Genomic DNA, 22,252 nt, shown 5'->3' on the forward strand with positions numbered 1-22,252 from the left:
TGCATGTGGTGCTCATGTGTTCAGGGTAGTGCCGATTAGCTGCCTCAGCACGCTCATACTAACTACTGTATGTGTGTAAGCTAGTGTGATTGCATTTCTTCATGTTCCTTTGAGTGATAAGCAAGCATCACTGCCTCTTGGGCCTGGGTCTGTGTCCTTTCGGGCCAAGCCTGGGGAGGATATAATCTCTGATGTTCTTTCATCCAAACGAACAAGATGGATGCTGGTTTCAAGTTGCCTGGTCGGCTGGGTCCTTTAAATATTTTTCCTTTGCCAGCGGGCACGATGCTAAACTTCGTCAGTAGAGGGCACTGGAGAGACACTGGAGGAGGAAGGGCTTTTCTTTCCTAGTTGGGAGGTCCTGCTCTCTGCAGTGTCCTGCATTGTGCACAGGCTTTCTGGTGCCCAGCTTCTCCAGGACCAGGTTCCTGAGCCCAGCTTCTGCAGTGCACTGTGGCCAACAGTGCCCAGCCGCCAGAACCTTCGCAGGAACCACCCCTCCCCCTTAGGTATTTTCATAGTGGAGTGCCTCCAGAGAATTCCCTCCCTTTGGAGGGCTGCCCCAGCACCCAGAGAGGGCAGTTGCTGCAAGCTGCAGCACTGTGACTTCTCTGCCATCCAGGAAGCCACCGAGCTTCCCTCTCCAACAAGGGCTGGGGCTCAGCCCTGGGAGTAGGGAGGCCCTTGCCTGGGGAGTGGCTGCTCCTTAGGTCTGCTATGCCTATATTTTTTAGAGTTCTCCTCATGGCTTCAATCTCCTGTTAAATAGTAAGTCCTGATTTAAATTTTCCCTGTTCAAATTAGTGTGTAGTTTCTGTGGGCTGACTGGATCCTGACTGATCCATGTTCAATCTTTTTGAAATGTAAATCTGATGTCACTCCTTGTTTAAGACCATGCTATGGTTTCACTCTGCTTACAGGGTAAAGAAAACCCCCTCATTTTCATGGTTTCTGAGGCTCTGTCCAATCTGTCCTCTCTTTCCCTCCTTGGCCTTATCGCATATCAGAGTCCCCCTTGCTTTCTTCCTGTGGCAGAATTCTTATGGACACTGTTCCCTTTCCCTGAAATCATCTTCCCTCACTTTCTCACCTGGGAAATCCCTGTTTCTTTTCAGGCCTCACGTTAATCATCTCATCTTCAGGGGAACTTTCTCCATTTTCCCTCCTAGGTTGAGTCTCTTGTATTCACTTTCAGGGCAGCATGTAAGTCTCCCTCAGACCATTTTCCATGGTTGTAACTTTACATATGTTTGTACAGTTTTTTTTTTTTTTTTGAGAAATATCTGCAGTCCTACAGACTGTAAACTCCTCGAGGACAAGGGACTGTGGCTTTTTTGGCTCCCTGTATGGGCCTTGCATCTAGCACATGTTGCCGAGTGCTGTTACAAAGCATGCATTCACCATCCGCAGGTGTCTTGGTGCAACGACTTCCCTTTCCTTACTCCAATCTGCCACAAGATGGCAGGCTAAGACACTCTTGCGCTTGATTTCCTTTACGGTAAGAAGTGGTGCTTCAGGCTGAAATGACTTTCTGGGCCAGAAGAGGATCCCTTTAGAGTGAGATTGAGTCACATATTACAGAAGATTTCTCTGAAAATGCCCTCTGCATCTGCACTTCTTCACAGAGTCTGAGGAACAATCTGGAATGCTAATCAGCAAGACAAAAGAGAGAGTCTTGTTTGTTTGCCTGAGGTGCTATTTTTCTAGAGAGCAGTTCTAGAAAAGAAGACTGCTGAACTCTGATTCATGCGGGAAGAAAGGTGGGAAGTATTTACTGCCCGCTCCTCACACTCTGTTTTGCATTAACTGTGATTTCTAGAGGAAAGGTCAGCAAACTATAGCCCTAGGGCCAAATCTGGCTCTCTGCCTGTTTTTGTAAATGAATTTAATTGGAACCCAGCCATATCCATTTGTTGACATATTGTCAGTCTTTTGCACAACTGTGAATAGTTGTGACAGAGACCATATGGTCAGCCAAGCCAAAAATATTTACTATTTGGCCCTTTAAGACAAAATCGGGGAACTTTTGGTCTAGAGGAATGTAAACATTTAGAAGCCTTAATATCTGGTTAACATTGACCTGACTTTTCATAAAAAGTAGTGATTTAATCTTTTGGGGAAAGATCTATTTTTCTTTCCAAGAAGCAAACATTCTGGACAGGGATGATATGTATTGCTTCAAGTTTCTTAGAAGTTGTACCCATGTAAGTCAGAATTATATTTATTAATTCTTTTCAGGAATGACACATTTAAGTGTGCTATATCTTTTCCTTAGTAGAAAATATGGGCATATGTGATGTAAATTCTTTGTAGTTTCTTAGCATGCTTTCTCATGGGAAGACTAATAAGTCACTGTTATACAATTATTTGTCAAGATACCAACCAAAGGCCCTGTAGGTATTTACCTTTCATTCAGTAAATCTTCTTGTGATGGATGGTGTGGCTTATGTTGGGGAAGACAGATTTTCCTCTACCCTTCAAGTTCTTTTGGCTGGTCTAAGAATTAAATTGACATGAGACAGATTACTAGGAAAAAATGAAATTTAATTACATATATACGGGGAATCCACATAAAAATGAGATTCCAAAGACAGTGAGGAAAAATGAGGTTTGTATGTCATTCAGGCCTAAGGAGAAGGGGGTAGGGGCCTGGGGCTTCTAAAGGAAGGAATGCAATTCACAAGAAGCATAGAGAAAGTAAATGTTTCGTTTTGTTGGGCCATACAGAAACAATGGGACATGGAGTGGATTTAGATCAAGTGGGGCTTGCTAGGTTCCTCCCCATCTATCATATCTAGTTCATATTACATTATAGGTATCCATGGTGACAGCTCCCTTCCTGAAGCAGGTCCTCTATCTAAATTCTTTTAGGCAGTTACAAGGGAGGCAAAAAAAGAAAAAAAAAGAAAAGAAAAACTTCTTGAGTTTTCTGTTTCTTAAAAATAAGCTGAAATAATCCACATGCTAAGGAGGCATATGTTGGGATAGCACATTTTGCCCCCTGCACTTATTTATGAGTTTGTAAGTGCTCAGGCATTGCTAAGTCAGAATCACGTTAATTCATTTTACAGGTTCTAAATAGTAAAATACATTTTATACAGATCTTCTTGACAAAACATTTTCGGTAAGATAGTGGATAGTCCTTACAGTTTCTTAGTGCTCTTCTACTTACAAAAACAGGCAAATCAGAACCAAAGTAATTAGTTTTAAGCACACACAGATAAGGGATTAGCTGTCCCCTCTTAGATCCCTTTAGTGTAGGCAGATGACTGTTCTGGCCCAGTGGGGAAGCCTCTTTCTGGCAAGGTCTGCAGAAAGGAGCTGCCAGAAGGGAAAATTCTCTGCTTATGAGTATTGGTGGAGAATAAGGCAGGTAGGCTGTCTACCCTCTTCATCATGGTACCTTTTTTGTAGAAAGTTTTTCAGGCATGTATGGGAAACCCATCTTTATGGCAAGGTAGTTATGGAATGGGAATTGGTGGTGGGGGTGGTGGGACTGGCTGGCTTAGTGGAGCATGTGACTCTTGATCTTGGGGTTGTGAGTTCTTTTTTTTTTTTTTTTTTTTTAAAGATTTTATTTATTTGAGAGAGAGAGAGAGAGACAGCCAGCAAGAGAGGGAACTCAAGCAGGGGGAGTGGGAGAGGAAGAAGCAGGCTCCCAGGAGAGGAGCCTGATGTGGGGCTCGATCCCAGAATGCCAGGATCACGTCCTGAGCCAAAGGCAGACGCTTAACGAGACTGCCACCCAGGCTCCCCGGGGTTGTGGGTTCTGATGTAGTTTTTGAATGTAGGTGTGGTCCAGAGCCCACGGCCAAGAAAGGATTCTTGAGATGTCTTTGGTGCAAAAAAAGGTGATTTTATTAAAGCACGGGGTCAGGACCTATGGGCAGAAAGAGCTGCTGCACTGGGGGCATGAGGAGGGGCCCATTATATACTTTTAAGTTGTGTTTCTGTGTGTGTGTGTGTCTGTGTGTGTTTTATGCTCCTCAGTTATCCAGCCTCAAGGCATGGCTTTTCCCTTTGAAGCCCAAATACCGAGTCTGTGCACTCATTTTGCTGAACACTGCAACTGTGGTCATTTATTAGGTTCACCTCCCCAAGTCTTTCCTGGGGCTTCAAAGGAATTGTTACAAGCACCACAAATCCACCTTGGTTGTTGCTTATTGCCTTTATCTGTCCCTACAGGATTGCAGGGCGCCTGGTTGGTGCTCAGTGCTCCCGCAGGGATTGCTGTGTTACTGGTCACCCTCTATGGTTCCTGGATCATTGTCTTCTGAGAAACGAGGCTGCATAATATCCCTCCCCAACTACAAATACATTCACTCTCTTAATTTCTTGAATCCTAGTTAAAACAAAGCTTAGCCTTTAATAAAAATGTACTCAAGACTTTGAGATGGAGAAAACAAAGTATCTCCCCGTCACTCCTTGGCCCACTGAAATTTGGCCTCCGTCTCCCTTCTCTCAGTTTTTAAGAACATACCAAAGTTAGGAGAAAAGTGTAATGAATTGCTGTGTACCATTACCCAGACTCAACAATTACTTATCTTTTGTCAATCACATTTCATTTATCTTATTCCCTTTCTAGGTCATTATAAAGCTAAGCCTCGACATCATATCATTTTACCCATAAATGCTTCAGTATACCTCTCTAATAAATAATGACATTTAAATATATTTTTTAGATGCCACCATCACATTATCACACCTATCAAAATGTCCCCATGTCATCTAATGCATGGTTCTTACCCAAATTTCCCCGTTTGTCTTAAAAAGGTCTGTTTACAATCATTGGTCAAATGAAGACCAGACAAGGTCACATGGGTAAGAGATAACGTCTCTTCTTTTCCCTTCTCCTGTTCCAGCTTCTCCTCCTTTTCCCCCCTCTCCTTCCTCACCTCCTCTTTTGAAATAACAGCTTTTACCATTTATTTAAAAATTTGCAAACAGGAAAAAGTGAGGGAGCATCCACAGGCAAAAGCTAGATGTCTTAAATAAGGAGTTTTCTGGGTTACCTTTAATTCATGAGTGTAACTCAATATTCCCTGCCACCTCCTTCCTTTCCTGTTTTGGGATCCACAGAGGAGGGAAGTGTTCAAACCTGACTTAAGCAGACTTTGTGCAAATAGGAGAATAATGACAAACAAGATGAAGTATACATTTGAATGGGGATGCAAATGTACCTTTTGAAAAATAAGAGAAGTCATAGTAAGGAAGATTAAGTGTGCATCTGAAAGGAACTTCACATATATATTTGGAAAGAAAAGAAGTCACAATATTTCCATGGTTTAGAACTTTTATTTTTAAATTTATTTACTTATTTTGTAAAGATTTTATTTCCAAGTAATCCCTACACCCAACATGGGGCTTGAACCCACAACTCTGAGATCATGAGTTGCACACTCCACCAACTGAACCAGCCAGGCACCCCTATAACTTTAAGAATAAGAGATATAAAACTCTTTTGAGTATGACCATGCTTTTGCTCATTATTCTTCCTTCCATGTAAGGTCCAATCCTCATACTTAGAGCTATACATTTGCTAGGCTGTAATTAAACTGTAAGAGACACTTGAGGGAGGTTAACTGTTCTACCCACATTGATTTTGACCACCCCCTTCTGCTTTGGCCATACTGTAGACACAGTGATCTTTACGGATAATAATATAATCATCCTTCATAAGTGGCTTCCAGTTGCACTCAGAAGAAAACCAGCATCTTTTAGCTTAGCTTACAAGGCCTTGGATGGTTCACCCCCTGCCTGTCTCTCCAGTTTTATTTTGGGCCATTTTTATTTTCTTTCTTTTGCTTTAGGTACAATGTCCTTCTTATAGTTTCTATAGAATGTCACGTTCCCTCCTACTACACGCCTTTGCTCAGGCCATGTTTTCTGATTGGAATACTTTCCTCATCTCCCACCTTCCATCTAAGTTGGGTGACTTCTTTGTTAGAGAACCATATTCTTCTACAGAGCACTTACCCAAGTTCGAGATCATTAATTCATTAATGTGATTATTTGGTTACATCTCTTTTCCCCAGTCGGGTTGTGCATTATACAGCATATATGAATGGTGGCCCTTCCCTGCTAGATCACAAACGTCCAGAAAGTCAGGGCAATGTCCATACTTTTGCACCGCTTTTACACCCCGCACATCGAAGAACTCAATATATATTTATTAATTGAAAAAATGAATACCTACCAGGGATGGACCTTATTCAGGCTCATTTCTCTAGCTTAAAAAAATTAAAGTTCTTTAGGTTTCTGTGACTCATTTATATGCATAACTTATTCTTGTTATTTGCTGGTAGTTACACTCTATAAAGTTGGCTCGAACCCTGAATTAGCCAATACTGCAGTATTGCTTGTAGAGCAAATACAGGGTTAGGTTCCTGTGAGCCTCTGCTCACATTTTTGTCAACTGATCAATATATAACCTTGTTTTGTATGTGTTTCTATTTAAAGACACTATTTAATATCATTGTTGATTTGTTAATATTGAACTCATAGCTAGCAGCACTATAACTCACGTCTGAATGAAGCTTGCCGAATACATGTATTTTCTGCATCAGGCACATCACAGCCTTCTTGCACTTAGCAACACTAGACAGCACTTCAGCCCCGTTTGGGGTCCATGTAAAATCACGAACAAAAATCACAAAAATGTGAAAAAGATGGCACTAAGTAAACCATGAAAAGGACCTTTGTAAGAAGGTAGAATGTCGCCTGTTTAACCTCATCTAAGAATGTGAACGTTGGGCAACTCAAAATTTTCCTCACTTTCTGAATGTCAGTGAATGACTGCAAGAGTTCTCTGAGTATGATTTTGGGGTTACAAATAAATTTTGGCAAATAGACAAATTTGCAAATAGGGAACCTAAGAATAAAGAAGATCAATTGTATTTGTGTATATAACAACAAAATATATACTGTATAAATACATTTTACATTTATAGATATATAAATAAATAATATATAAAATATATAAAATACATACCAACACAATTGTTATTATCTTATACATAGTGTTGAACTATTTGGCAATATATTGTATGCATGTCAATAAACATTCTTTTATAAAATATATTCTAAATGGTATTTCCCAGACTAAAGTTAATAAATGAGTGCTGGGTTATAAGGAGTCTATGGGAAGTGAGTTTGGGAAATGCTGATGTCAAGAAATTCTCTATGTCTGTGGCATTTTAAAAAAGCCAGTGCCTCAGACTCTTGCAGATATGCTTTGATGGGAACTGGGTTACAGGTGCCAAAACAGAGGCTAGAACGAGTCTCCCGTTTGCAGCTGTCTATTTTGGCTATTGTTGGTTAGTTTGCTTTTCCAAGCTCTCAGAGCCCTGTTCTGCAGGGGACTCCCTTACCTGCAGCTTCGCTCTCGAGGCTTTCGCCTCCCTTGGCGGACCGCCTGGACTGGAAGCGGATGCTCCTCCTTCTGACGTAGGGTCACGTTAATTACGTCAGAACGCGGGGCGTCACTCGCTGCTCTTTATCTCATCAGGCGGGCATTTTATCTTCTCACGTCATGACAAGAATGGTGAGTACAGGACAATAAGATATTTTGAGAGAGAGACCATATTCACAGAACTTTTATTGTTATACGTGTATATTTTATTGTCGTAAGTGTATAGTGTAGCAGTATATTGTTGTAAGTGTTCTATTATTAGTTACTGTTGTTAATCTCTTACTGTGTCTAATTTGTAAATTTAACTCTATCATAGGTATGTGTGTATCGGAAAAAACACAATATATACAGGATTCAGTTCTATCAGGGGTTTCAGGCACACAGTAGGGTCTCAGAAGGCATCCCCCACCCATAAGGCAGACTACCTCATTGGATGAAGCACAGTTAGATTTTTTTTTTAAACGATTTTTATGCCTTTATTTGAGAGAGCGTGAGAGAGAGAGCGAGAGAGAGCACAAGTGGGGTGAGGGGTAGAGGTAGAAGCAGACTTCTCACCGAGCAGGGAGCCCGATGTGGGGCTCAATCCCAAGACTCTGGGATCATGACCTGAGCCGAAGGCAGACGCTTAACCGACTAAGCCTCCCAGGCGCCCCACAGTTTGATCTTTGTGATAAACATTGACAAATGTGATTGAGCAAAATCAGGGTTTCCTATTTTTCTCCTATATTGTACAGATTTACACGCAGCTTTTGCCTGAAAAGATATAATATAAAATTCAGTAAATACCTTGGTTTAGTCAGTGCCTCTGCATCAGCTTGTTAAATTTTGCATCCCTTCAGGCCTGGTTCTGGGATTCCTCATGGCCTGTCTCTGTAGGCATGTAAAGGAGTTTAATTTGACAAGAAGCCATGGACTGTCCTCACTGCGAATAATTTCAAAATCGCTTTTCAGATGGCTCTTTTGGAAATGTCAATAATTTCTAAACTGCCAGGGCTGTAATATAAACAGTGCTACCACATACACCGTTAATCATGGAGGTAATTTCTAGTTCTAGTAAAACAGACCTCGGGGAAGTTTGTCGTGGTGGCATGTTTTTCACTTGAAATTGCTAAAGGCTCCATGACAGCCCGTGCTGGTCTGCAGCCTGGCATTGGATTGTTCTTATTTCCTGAGACCCATGCATTATGGATCACGTCTGGTATGTTAAACATTATCGGATCACGAGTGCAATATCATTTCAATCACATACAACTTCTGACAGTGACTATGTATAAGTTTTGCCTTTAGAATTTATTTTCTCTCCCTGCTCCCATATTTTTTCTTTAACCTTTGGTTTGGAAAAAACACCTCACCTCAATTATTTGAGTTGAGCATATCCTCATGGTATGGTTTTTATGTGCTTTGTTTAATACTCTATAATTATACAAAACCTAACAGATAATGTGAGTTGGTCATTGTGCTGTCCTGATTTTCTTTTCTCTTTTATATTTATGTGCTAAATCCAGATGCCAACAAAAATAAATTGCAGATGGAAAAATTGATTATGAAAAAAACTCCCTATAAGAACCCACAGGATACGATCAAAATTGCAGAGACAAACCCATGGCCTTCGTACTTCCCTTATTAAAGGAGAATGAAAGTAAATAAACTTAAATAGAATTAAAAGGTAAACAACAAACTCTAAAAAGCTCTTACAAAGCAATACGAGAAAGTACAAATATCCCAGAAGAAAAATAGATGAGAGAAGGGCTGTCAAGAAGGCAGCCTACATGCAAACAGTTTTTAGGTCCCCAGAAAGGAAAGACTATCTAAAACATTTTCGGATGGCCCTTTTGGAGGAGGTCATGAGAGGACATGACTGCTGGCTGACCCACAAGCTGGATGTGGGCAGTGGGAGGCTCCTCACCCCCTCCCCTTTCCTAGGGTTGTACAATCTGCTCCATCTGCCCACCATTCCCACAGCAGGAGCCATTTCCAAGGCTGCAGCCTTGACAGAGTAAGGTGCTGTTGGGACTGTCTGGTGGTGTACGGGAGGGAACCCTGTGAAAGCATCTATATAAACTTAAGATTTTGGTGGGCCAGTGTGGAAATCTCTTCGCCTTACGGCTGCTTGAGACAGGCCTCCTCAGGAAGTTCCCTTGCTTTTTAAACCTGCCACCTGCCAATCTGGAGTGGCCTGTCTCTTTTTTCCGTCTCTCTTCACCCTGCGTTTGCGAACCATCAGGTACTTGCTTTGGAACTCCTTGACCACCAGAACTGTGTGATTTGTGCCAGTTATCTTCCTTTTCTTATGCTTTGGTAAAAGATATGAAAAGGCAATTTATAAAAGGACAATTACAGATGCTAATAGGTCTAATAAGTGTTCATACTTATTAAAGAATAAATATAATGCAAAATAAATGTAATACTGATCTGCCACTTTGTCCTACCAAATTGGCAAAAATATAAAAGGATAGTATCCAGGTGGCCAAGGGTGTAGGAAAATTAGCATTTTTTTACTACCTGTGGAAGTGTAAGCTGATTCAGCTTTTCTGAAGGACGAGTGGACCCTGTGCATCATGAATCTCTTGATCCATTAATTTCATATCCAGGATTTTATCCTGAGGAAATTAGGGATGTGTGTAAAGATAGATAAGGATTTCTTGCAGCGTTTGTAAGAGGGGAACATAGGCTACCATGCAGTCAATAAACATATTCATTGCTGTCATTCTCAAACATTTACTAGAATCCAAGACTGTACTATACAAAATTGTACTAAGTAAATTTAATATCCCACCTATGAAGTCAGAATTTTAAAAATTGTGGTAGGAAGAGGTTATATAATTTATAAAAAGGTCACATGGTTAAGAATTAGTAAAGCTTAAGGGTGCCTGGGTGGCTCAGTCGGTTAAGCAACTGCCTTCAGCTCGGGTCATGATCCCAGCGTCTTGGGATCAAGTCCTGTACCGGGCTCCCTGCTCAGCTAGGAGTCTGCTTCTCCCTCTCCCTCTGCTGCCCCCCTTGCTTGTGCTTTCTCTGTCTCTCTCAATCTGTCAAATAAATTTAAAAAACTTAAAAAAAAAAAGAATTAGAAAAGCTTAAGTGAAACCCCAATCTTTACTATAATGAATGTCCTCTATCCCTGAACAAGTATACTTAATGACATAAGGAAATGTCTGTAATATATTGCTCTATGAAAAAATACCAGGCTATGTCCAATTTCTCTAATAGATATAGGACTCTTCAGATTTTCTGATACTTTTGCTGAGTTATGTTTTTTTAAGAATTAGTCCATTTAATTATTTCAAATTTTTTGGCATACAGTTGTTAGTATTTCCTTACGTTTTAATGTCTAGAGAATTGCAATTAACGTCCATTTTTGTTCCTGTTTTTTGGCTTTTTGCTCGGTTTTGGTGGGGGTTTGTTAGTTTTTGTAGGCCTTTCAGGGAAGCAACCTTTTGCTTTTTCAATTTTCTTATATGGTTGTTTTTTATTTAATTAATTTCTGATCTTTGTTTTTTCCTCTCTTCAGCTTTTTAGGTTTAATTTTACATCCCTTCTCTTACTGACTTCATCGGATGAGTGCTGAGATCATTGATTTTTAGCTTTTCTCAATTTTCTTAGATGCACATTTAAGGGCATGGATGTCCTTCTAAGTGGCATTAGTTCTTCATCTGTAAAAAATGAATGTGTAGTTTAAAGAAAATTATTGTCATTCATCTCAAATATTTCTCACTTTCATTATCTTCTTTAACCCATGAGCCATTTAGAAGGGCATTGGTTAATGTCCAAACATATGGGGATTTTTTAGTAATTTTTTTTAGTACTAATTATTAGTCTAATTCCACTGCAGTTAGTGAGGACATGACATATATTACTTAAATCTTCTGAAATTGGTTGAAACTTGATTTTGGCTCAGATCTGAGACTATTTGGTAAATATCCTCTGGTATTTGAAAAGAATGTGTTGTTGACATTAGCTGGGTATTCTGCTCTTGGTCTGTCCATTAAGTCATTTGCTAATCTTGTCCAAACCTATATCCTTACTGATGTCATACTTGCTTTTTCTATGAGTTACTGAGAAGAATGTGCTCGAGTCTCTAACCATGATGTGGATTTTTGTATTCTTTTATTTCTGCCAGTTTTAGGCTTTATGTATTTCGAGGTAATGTTCTTAGATTCATAATACAAATGTAGGCATTGTATTTTCCCTTTAGATCTATGCTTTTATCATCATAAAAAACGTCCCTCTTGGGATGCCTGGGTGGCTCAGTTGGTTAAGTGTCTGCCTTCCGCTCTGGTCGTGATCCCAGGGTCCTGGGATTGAGTCCCGCGTGGGGCTCCTTGCTCGGTGGGGAGTCTGCTTCTCCTTCCGCCCTTCGCCATGCTTGCTCTCTCTCTCTTACTCTGTCTCTCTCTCAAATAAATAAATAAAAAATATATATATTTTAAAAAGTCCCTCTTTCCATCTGAAGAGTAGTGCTTCTTGACTTGAAGTTTGCTTTATCTTATGGTAGTAAAGCTCTACCAACCTTCTTTTAGTGAGTGTTTGCATGGTGTATATAATTTTCCACCTTTTTATTTCCAACCTCACTTATTTATGATGTATCTTTTCTATGTAATTGAGTTGCTTATTTTTTTTTTTGAAGATTGTATTTATTATTTATTTGAGAGAGAGAGCACATAAGCCGGGGGGCGGGGGGGGGGGGGAGAAGCAGGATCCCCACTGAGCAGGGAGCTGGATGTGGGGCTTGATCCCAGGACCCTAGGATCATGACCTGAGCTGAAGGCAGACGCTTAATCCACTGAGTCACCCAGACGTGCCAAGCTGCTTATTTTTAATGACAGTCTGACTGCACCAGCAGCTGGAAAAAGCGGAATGGATAACTTTTTCTAAAGTTATGTATTTGATCTGTTCACATTCAATGTATTATTGATATATTGGGTATAAAACTATCATCTTCATACTTATTTGTCCTACTAGTCTAAGTTCTTTTTCTTACCTTCTTTCCGTTAATCAAATACATATTAAAGCATTGTATGTATTACTACTTTTACCAGTTCTGGATAATGCAAAGATGGTAGAGCACCCCCCTCTTGCCTTATGTGCTACTAATGTCAAGGTTATTAATGATATATTTTAAACTTCATACGACGTTATTCCTGTTATATCCTCATCAAATATTTACTTAAATATACTGACATACTTTACCCTTTCCGTTGTTCTGCCTTCTATTCCGCATCTTGGCGCTTCTTTCTGGGATGATTTTTCTTTCTCTTGAAGCACCCCCTTTTGTATTTCCATGAGTGCATTTGTGCTAATCACACATCTTCTCATTTTTCGTATTAAATGTATTTTGCCTTGAACTTTGAAGGATATTTTTGGTGGATATAGAATTCTATGTTAGGAGGTGTTTCCTTTACCACTTTGGGGATATCATTCCATTGTCTTCTTGCTTTTTTTCTTTCCTGTCGAGCAGTCAGCTGATGATTTTAGTGTTGTTCTTTTAAAGGTAATATATATCTTTTCCTCTGGTTGATTTGAAGATTTTCTCTTTCTTTTTCAGTTTGAGAATGCTGTGCTCACGGGGTGGTTTGCTTTGTATTTACTCTTCCTGGAGTTTGTAGCACCTCTTGGTGTTTTTACATTTTTTGGGGGGCAGAGTTTTGCCATTATTTCTTCAAACACCGCTTCTGCTTTATTTTTCTTTTTCTTGGACACTTTCATCATATCCCATGCATCTTTTAGGAACATTTCTCTGTTTTTTCGTTTTGATTTTCCATGCTTCGGTGTATATAGTCTCCTCTGATGTTCTCTTCACTAATTGTCTTTTCAGTTGTGTGTCATCTCTTGTTGCCAATTTACCATGTTTTATTTTTCAATTCTAGGCTTTCTGTTTATTTTCTGCTTTCTGGTTCTCTGAAATTCTCCATCTTCTCAATCAGTTATTGATTGAACATAGTTTATCTGTCTTTGATACTTCAATGTTTGTATCACTTGTGAGTTTATTTCTATCATTTTTTTCTTGATTTTCAGATAAAGCTATTCTCTTATATGCCTTTTCTATTTTAAATTGAGGGGCAGGCATCGTTTACGAAAAATTTTAGAGATAATTTGAGGCTCTGGGTGATGTTTTTTCTCCCAGGAAGATTTCCTTTGGCTTCTGTATACAGTTCATTTGGACAGAATCAATGTCATCCCATCAGAACCTGAGACCAGAGTCAAATCTGAGCTTCAGTTCTTGTGAGAACTAGTCTGTTCCTAATTCACCGTTATGCTCTTTCAGAATCTCACAGAAAGTACAGAGTGTTTACTGAGCCCCTCCTTTTTGGCATGCCTTCAACTCAAATTTTTATTCCCCTAGTCCTGTGAGAGTGAAGAAAATTGTGCTTACCTTCTCAGCTTCATATTTGTTGTTTATTGTTTTCAGAACTGGCATTTTGCCTGGAGGGAAGAGTGCCCTGAGTTTTGGAATTACCTTCTTGGTTTCCTTCTTCTCTTAAATCTTGGTCCCACAGGTTCTCACTGCCTTGGTAGTTCTTTGAGACCAACGTTTATTTCAAATATATATTTTAAAAAAACACTTTGTTCATCTTTTTGTGGTTCTCGATAAGATGGTTATTCTGAAACTACCCTTGAAGTGGAAACTCTGTTTTTTCTCTATTCATATAAATATGCACAGACAAAAGACTGAAAGAATTTGAAACTTTTGTAGGAATATAGGTACTTTATTTTCTTTTTTACTTCCTTGTGATGTATATGTTTTCTGAAAAGGACATGGATTGGTTAGATTTACTAAAATTAACATATATAAATATGACATTAAAATTGGTATATAATAAGACAATAGTAGTAGCATTTATTTGTAACTGTTTAGAAATATTAGTATAAAAGTAAAAGATACATAAACCAAATCACCCATAATCCTCTATCTAAACTTACCTTTTAATTTCTAGTCTGTGCCTTTATTTCGTGTACAGATATAACAGTGCACATGTTAAATGAGTGTTCATAACAGTGAGTTTTAATAATGTACTTTGGAAAAAAATAGCCTTCATATATTTTTTCTAATACCATGTTTCTAATTCTGGCCCAACAGCTTATCATTCTTTGTCTAGAACTAAAAAGATTGGCACATTTATAGATTTCTTGTTCTACCCAAAAGGTATATAGTTAAAATATTGAATAAAGTGGGTAAAAACTTCACTGTAAGATGTGAATGGTATCTTTCTACAATTTTTTTTTTTTTTCCAAATCGGAAGAGGCATTGGAGAATTTTGCTTTAGAATATTACATTTGACATTGCCAGCCTTTAAAAGCTTTCTTTCAGCCTGGATAGATTATTTCTGCTCTTTATTTGAAATCCATTTAGCAAACCCTAGATGTATTTCCCTCCCCAGAACAATGCCTATGTCTCATTAATGGTGACAGTATTGATCTTTAATAATACTAGACTCCGATGACTTGAAATCTTTTGATGATATCGCTATTATCCCTTATAAACTTTTGGAAAAGACAAATTAGTAGTCAGATTCACTTTATTATCATTATGTTTACAGGCATCTTAATGAAATTCATGGCAATATAAAAGGAAGCTAAAATTTAATTGAAGATTCCCATAAAAGTGGAAAAATTCCAACATTTTTGGTAGTTAGGTAATAGTAGGAGAATATAGGAAATAAAATGGGTTTTGTTCTCTGAAATAAGAAGTTTCAAACATTAGTGAACATTAGTGAACCGGAAGACAATTTTCTCTGAAAATGGTACTAGTAATTCTTGGTACATTAAAACATCAGTCATATTATGAAAAAGCCATAGGGCCAGATATCCACTCTTGGCCAGATATCTGCTCTGTTGAAAATGTAGTGACTCTAAATTATGTAGTGAATTTTACTTTTCTGAATGGCTCCAGTAAGGAACTCATAATAGAATGCCAGCTCTGGAAACTTATTTAGAGGTCATAGAACCCTAACCTTTCATTTTCTGGATGAGACTCAAGAGGTCTTTTCAGGCATCTGATTGGCAGGCAATTTCATGAAAACTCCTAGAATAGTAGTTAGCCTTGAGCAAATGTTCTACAAATGTTCTTTTTTTCCTTTTTCCTAGAACAAAGAAACCTAGTGTCCCCATTCTTGGGATAAGCACATCATGACTTGTTTGTTGTATTAATCATCTAATCTGTGATAAAAAGCAACCCCCAAATCTCAGTGGCAAATAACAATGAAGATTTATTTCTTCGTGCCATTGCATGTCCTCTGTGGATGGGTTGAAGCTTGCCACTATTGCTGCTGGTTGCCTGCACTTGCAGCTGTGGCCAGGGCTCTGTTCCATATGGCTCTTCTCCATGAGTCCTCATTTTGGAATCCAGGCTAAGGGGCATCCCATCTAGGATATGCTATACTTTGGGCAGAGATTAAAAAGCAAGAGCAGGCCTCTTAAATAAGCTCCTGCTTGGAGTGAGCATGCTGTCATTCCTGCTGACATTTATTGGCCAGTCAAGTCCATGGTGAAGTCTGATTATGGGCAGTGAGATGTGTTCTGCCTTGCGGGAATCATGGCAAACAACAAAGATGTGTAATTGTCTTGCAGGGTAGGGAGCAAATTGTTGCCAACAATCATATGAGCTACCCTGCAATTGACAAATATTTTAATGTGGTGCCTTTATTTGACCTGCTATTCTTTCTCAATTCCAGCTCTGCAGAAATGCAAGACGCTGACTCTTGCTACATTTTCTATGACAGAACTGAGGTCTAATTTTTTCGTATTAGATTAATCATTTTTGGTTACTTGGGAAGAATGTTTTCCAAAGCTGCAACAGAATTTGAGGAGCATCTGCAGTGATCAATTCTCCTTTGAATCAAATTGTTTTTACTAAACTTGAGGATGTTAATTTTCTTATTAAAAAAAATGCTTGCTGGAAGAGGGACATTATGTGCAGGAGACTGTTGTCTTTTATCTTCTGAAGGAAGACTTGAAAGCCTTCAACTGAATCCTCAGAGAAAGTTTAAACTTTAGGTGGCTAAGTATTACTGGTCGTGCTCATATAAAGATGAAAAGCCAGGGGAACAAAGGGTATTTGTCCACACAGTCTTTAAAAAATGTTTTAAAGGTCAATTTTACAATCAAGAGGGTATTACAATCCCTCAGGAGCATTCTTCAAAGTTTATTTTTAAGGAGAGGGGAGCTCTGTGTAAAGTGAGGGTAAGGTAGGGGAAAGGAATGGAGAAGAAAAGGGGATTAGTTATCTAGGGTCTACTATATTTCTCTTATATTACCAAAAATGAATTTAAACATCACAGCAAATCTTTAATGGATGGATGGGTGAAGACAGGTGTTACAGTGAGAGAAAGGCAAAGGGTCATCATTCTCCTGTCCGAGAATTGGATGATCTCTTCAGATTCTTCACAGTAAAATTTGTCTACCTATCATGTATATATCTGTATCTATTCAGTGATAAGTACATTCACATTTTCAGGGGCTGAGGGAGGGAAGAATAGAACTTCAAAGGATATAAAGTGACTCTAAGGAAGGGGCTCATCGAGGTAAAGAGGGCAGATGGAGGCAGAGGAATGATGAGACAGGCAGGGCCAGAGATCTGTGTGATTCCCTAGAACATTTGCCTTCTCTTTCCTCATTGTTCACAAGAGCCATATCGGTGGAAAGAGAATTTGCTGTCATTTTGAATGTAAATGGGAAATGTGCATCTGTTCAGAGTGCTATTAAAAAAAGAATCACATCAAATTACAGGGTATGAAGTGGTAAGTCATTTGAGTGAATTACCTACTAAATGTCAGCCATGACCTAATAATATGTTTTCCTTTATATGGAAAAGCAGTGCCATTCCCCTGCAATCACTAGGACTGCTTCTACCTGATCTTGCTTTGATCCTTCGTCACCAGCTGAAATGAGGGGTCAGGCGGCAGTCATGAAACACAGTGACCCTGAATAGCCATCATAAGAACTGATGCTTGGCCATGGCTTCATTTACACCTTGCCTGGTGTTCTGAGATTAATCAGCCTCAGGCAAGAATCTGATAGTTGAATAATTACATAATGCTTATTTTCATAATACTCAAGACCATGAGTTGTTATTAAAGAATGTGTGCAGTTTTTTTCTCTTAATTTTTTTAGGTATAATTTTTACAGATGGCAAACAGTAGTATAAACAGTTACAGTGAGATTTTCAAGGCTCTGTAACATTCTATTCAGATGTGAGAATTTTATTCCATCCCATTTAGTCTGAGTTTTTGAAAATAACTTTTCTTTAGAAGAGGTTGCATTTGCTACTAAGTGGGCACAAGCATCCTTGATGTTTGTTGGCAGTGATCATCTATCTATCTAACGACTTAAAAGCACCACTCAGGAGCTCACCCCTCAATCCCTTTACCCTTAGCTTCTCATGCTTTCAACTCAACAAACCCTCTTCTGAACTTCTCTTCTGTTTAAAATCCAGAAACTATAAATTTTACAGACCTGTGTCCTCCAGACCCAGGCAATGGCATTTTCAAATACTATAGCACATTGTGAAAATCCTGATTTCTTCATCCTCATAAAGAGTGCTTAAATGGTGGACTTTCTTCAGCACATCCGTGAACTTTGTTGTCAACATACTGGCTTCTGTGCTTTTATGCCTGCCCTTACCACAGAGTCCCCAGCTTTATTTTCTCCCAACACCTGCCTGCAGCTGGACATTGGAAAGCCCAGGACTGTTGCAGTGAGAGCTGGTCCAGTGAGGGTCAGAAGGGCAGCAGACTCAGCCTTCGTATTTCATCTAAGTTGAAATTAAACTTTGCTTCAGACCAGACCTGGGGTGTGTCTTCCGTGAAGCTGGTGTTTGCAGTAGGTTATCTACCCTCAGCCCATATTTCATGTCCATGTGAATGAGAAACCCCTGGATCTCAGTGTAGTCCCTCTCCTGCTGGCCTTATGTTGTTACCTTTGCTTCATGCCTGAGCCGGAGTGCTTTGAAATTTATGTGTGACTGTAATATAGCCTTGTGGGTAAAAATTTGGGTTCTGGAGTTAGGATGACATGATTTTAAATTCTTGTTCTATAGTTTACTAGTGGAGTGACCATGGGAAATTATCAACTTCTCTACAAGCGTCAGCTTTTCTCACCTATAAAATGAAGATAAGGGGCACTTGGTGGCTCAGTTGGTTAAGCGTCTGCCTTTGGCTCAGGTCATGATCCTAGGGTCCTGGGATCGAGCTCTTCATTGGGCTCCCTGCTTAGCGGGGAGCCTGCTTCTCCCTCTGCCTGCTACTTCCCCTGCTTGTGCTTTTCTCTCTCAAATAAATACATAAAATCTTTAAAAATAACTAAAATAAAATGAAGATAATAATAGTACCTCCCTTAGAGGATTGTTGAAGGATTAAGTGAAATAATGCATGTCAGATGCTTGGCATCCAATGGTGGTTCAATAAGTGTTAGCTATTATTATTATGACTGAGATGTCGACTATTTGGCCCAAGCTGTACAGGTAGCTATAACTCTAAAGCTCCTTATGGGTAGAGGCTGATGGGTCCACCTGGCATATTAGTTAATGTTAATTAAATGAGTAAATGATGGGAATGCCCTTGTTATAGAGTTGGTTTTTAAAGTTAGAGATTGAAAGAGGACCAGAGTTGGTTGTTCTTTAGAAATATTTTTGATTGCTCTCTGAATATAAGGTCTTGTTACTGATGTAATAAGGTACAGTTTTTTCCCTTCAGGGAAGTCACATTCTTCTGTGTGACAGCGTAGTGGTGAACAAAACTAATACAGTGAAGGCAGAAGGAGTAAAGCAGATCTAGTAGGATTATGAGATCCTAATTATAATATCCATAAAGTGATTATAAACCAAGTATGTTTTCTTAAAAATGGAAATAACATCATTATTTGTTTGTCAAATTATTGAAACAAATTCAGAAAACATGGAAAAGTATAAAAGATAAGATTAAATCACTTATAACGTATCTGTAGATAATTACTACTTAAAAACATATGGTCATCTAGAAACTTGCTTTTCAGTGTGTGGTTTGCAGATCAACAGTATGGGCCTCACCTGGGAGCTTGTTAGAAAAGTCCCCTCTTTACCCCCATCCAAGACCTAGAATTAGAATGTGCATTTATCGGGGGCGCCTGGGTGGCACAGCGGTTAAAGCGTCTGCCTTCGGCTCAGGGCGTGATCCTGGTGATCTGGGATCGAGCCCCACATCAGGCTCCTCTGCTATGAGCCTGCTTCTTCCTCTCCCACTCCCCCTGCTTGTGTTCCCTCTCTCACTGGCTGTCTCTATCTCTGTCAAATAAATAAATAAAATCTTAAAAAAAAAAAGAATGTGCATTTATCAAGATCCTCAGCTAATTTTTATGTAAATAAAAGTCTGAGGAGCATTGATGGCATAAACTATATAATATATACCAAACTGAATTAATTCTCCACATGCTGGACTTCTCTTTTGGCAATTTAGAGATTAGATAACCTGAAAACTTTCCTGCTACAGAATGCCTGAGAAACTAGGTAAAATATAACAGATATCTATTTGAAGGATAACTGAGTGCAAGAGAAAGAGAAATTGTTAAGGACCAAAACAAAAACTAAAGACAGGAGTAAGTGGATGCTGAAATACGAGTTGCCCTGAGAAATGTTTTCAGTAGTCAAGGAGCTTAGGTTTCAGTAACGTTGGTAGTTTGAGTAGTTTTGAGAGCTTGTGCTAAGGATGTGGCACCCATGGAATGGAACTCTACTCTAAGGCCATGTTCCTCAAAGGCCGAATGGCCAGGAAAGGGCAAACTAGAAAAAAAAAATTAATCCACATACAAAGGGAAATTGTAATTTGTGTGTCTCCATCTGAGCTCTGGGCAGGGAAAAGGTATTCTCTGAGAACGTGTAATCACAGTCCTTTTACTCACCTTGGACATTGGATTCATATCCAGTAATCCTCAAGCCAAGAAGTTAATATGAAAGTCCTAATTTGGGAAGAGCCCCAAGGCATCTGAAAGAAGCAAACACACATCCTCAACTCAGCCCCAAGGGTGTCCCTAGGTGCACTAAACGTAGCTTTTAATGTGAAAGTACACAACACAAAGGAAACAATCCACCTTGAGTTAGAGTCATGAGAAACAGGTGGCAGAATTAGAACTTCAAGGATTTTGAATGATACAGTTATTGGGTGTAAAATAGAAAAGTATGTTAAGATGACTTTTTAAAAACAGAATGGAATAAAAACCACCAGAAACAAGATATTACATACTCTAGTAATTTCCTGCAACTTCCATTTGTTCCCCTTAACATCTCTTGAGAATCATTTTATCATCCTAAGACCGCACATGTTCAGGACATGGATCAGCTCATCAGTTCAGCAGTAAATAAGAGAAAGAAGAAAGCATAGTCACATACTGACCCTTTTCTACATGGCAGTTCCACCTGCCAGCTTATGTGGTATGGTATGTGCCCTGGAATATGACTCATAATTAGAATTTTCTGTCTTTGGAGAAGAGAATGGGGAGAGGGTGGGTTCAGAGCAGGGGTGTGAGGTGGGCAGGGGAAGTAAGAGAGAAGCCCATAAAAGTATGTCTTCTCATAGAAGACTGCAACATCAGAGAGTGTGTTTAGGGGGAAAAAGGATTCCATTGAATTCTTTCCTTTTAATGAATTTCCTCTTGCTGTGTATGTTGTAATTGTGTTAATTAAAAAACAGATCAAAGTGCATGTCAGCAGTGAAGACCTTGACCTGTTTATGTGATGATTAAAAATGAAATGATCTACAAGCCCTTGTTTTCCAAAGCCCTCAGGATTGATCAGTTTGAGAACCAGTAATGATTGTTTGCCATCCTGGGGCACCTGGGTGGCTCAGTCAAGTAAGTGTCTGCCTTCTGCTCAGGTCATGATCTCAGGTTCCTGGGATCAAGCCCTGCACAGGGCTCTCTGCTCAACGGTGACTCTGCTTCTCCCTCTCCCTCTCCCTCTGTAACCTCTCTCGCTTTTGCTGTCTCTCAAATAAAGAAATAAAATCTTAAAAAAAAATGCTTGCCATCCTGAGGCAACACAAAACCCACAAATGAACATTAATACAGCTTTTGCTACTGTGTGTTCTTCACCCACCTAAGGCTTCTGCTTCTCTTCCCCCATGTTGCTGACCTTGGTAATTGATCCCTCAGAAGAGGAAAGGCACTATTCCACTGACATTGGCATTTCTCTTCTGAATGGAGGTTTAGAAAAGCTTCCTCATCCCTTAGGAACTCAGAAGCATCCTAGCTTCTTCATGCTGAGGACTTTTTACCCCTCCAGAGACTCTCTTGGACCAGAACTAAGAAGACCCTTGCTAGCTGTCTTGTGCATGGTCTCCATCTGGTCCACAGAAAATAGTCACATATCTTTTGTTTCACAAACTCCAGGAATATAGACTGCCCCAAGCAGCCACATCTCATTTGCTTTTCTACCAAAGCCTCTAGCTAGCTGGTTCTTGCCTTTTAGATTTTTCGGGGGGGGGGGGAGGGAGTCAGTCTATAGTCCCCATCACTAGGGGCCAAATATTAAGGTCTGTAAGTGGTCTTCTTAATTTGATTTGCAGATCTTCTATTTTGATTTGCAGGGATGGGGGAAGCAGCCCCCAGTTTACTACTTAGGAGAGAGGATGGGCCTCTTGATACACCAATAACTTTCTCCAAACCTCCTCATATCTGACTTCTGACCCTTTTGTATCTTGATATAGCCGAGGAAGTAGGAGACATATGACTTTTTTTTAATTACATTTTTGATTTTGACATGGTTATAAATTCACATGCAGTTGTATGAAATAATTCAGACAGATCCTGTATAACTTTACTCACTTTTCCCCAGTGATAACTTCTTGCAAAATTAAAGTACAGTATCACAGCCAG

General features: G+C 39.4%; 1 protein-coding gene across 2 annotated transcripts in view; it reads left to right on the top strand.

Moving 5' to 3' along the window:
- The first annotated feature begins 7,340 nt into the window (after positions 1 to 7,340).
- The window catches only part of PLPPR1 (phospholipid phosphatase related 1), a 582,239-nt gene continuing 567,327 nt past the window's right edge, over positions 7,341 to 22,252 (top strand). Inside the window, exon 1 of one of the 2 annotated variants that reach the window (XM_044386778.3) lies at positions 7,341 to 7,543. The gene's annotated coding sequence lies outside the window, so the exon portion shown is untranslated. The remainder of the gene's footprint in view (positions 7,544 to 22,252) is intronic. The other variant, XM_057313626.1, reaches the window with a different exon arrangement.

This window comes from Ursus arctos, unplaced genomic scaffold (assembly GCF_023065955.2).
Source record: "Ursus arctos isolate Adak ecotype North America unplaced genomic scaffold, UrsArc2.0 scaffold_18, whole genome shotgun sequence".
Lineage (NCBI taxonomy): Eukaryota > Metazoa > Chordata > Mammalia > Carnivora > Ursidae > Ursus > Ursus arctos.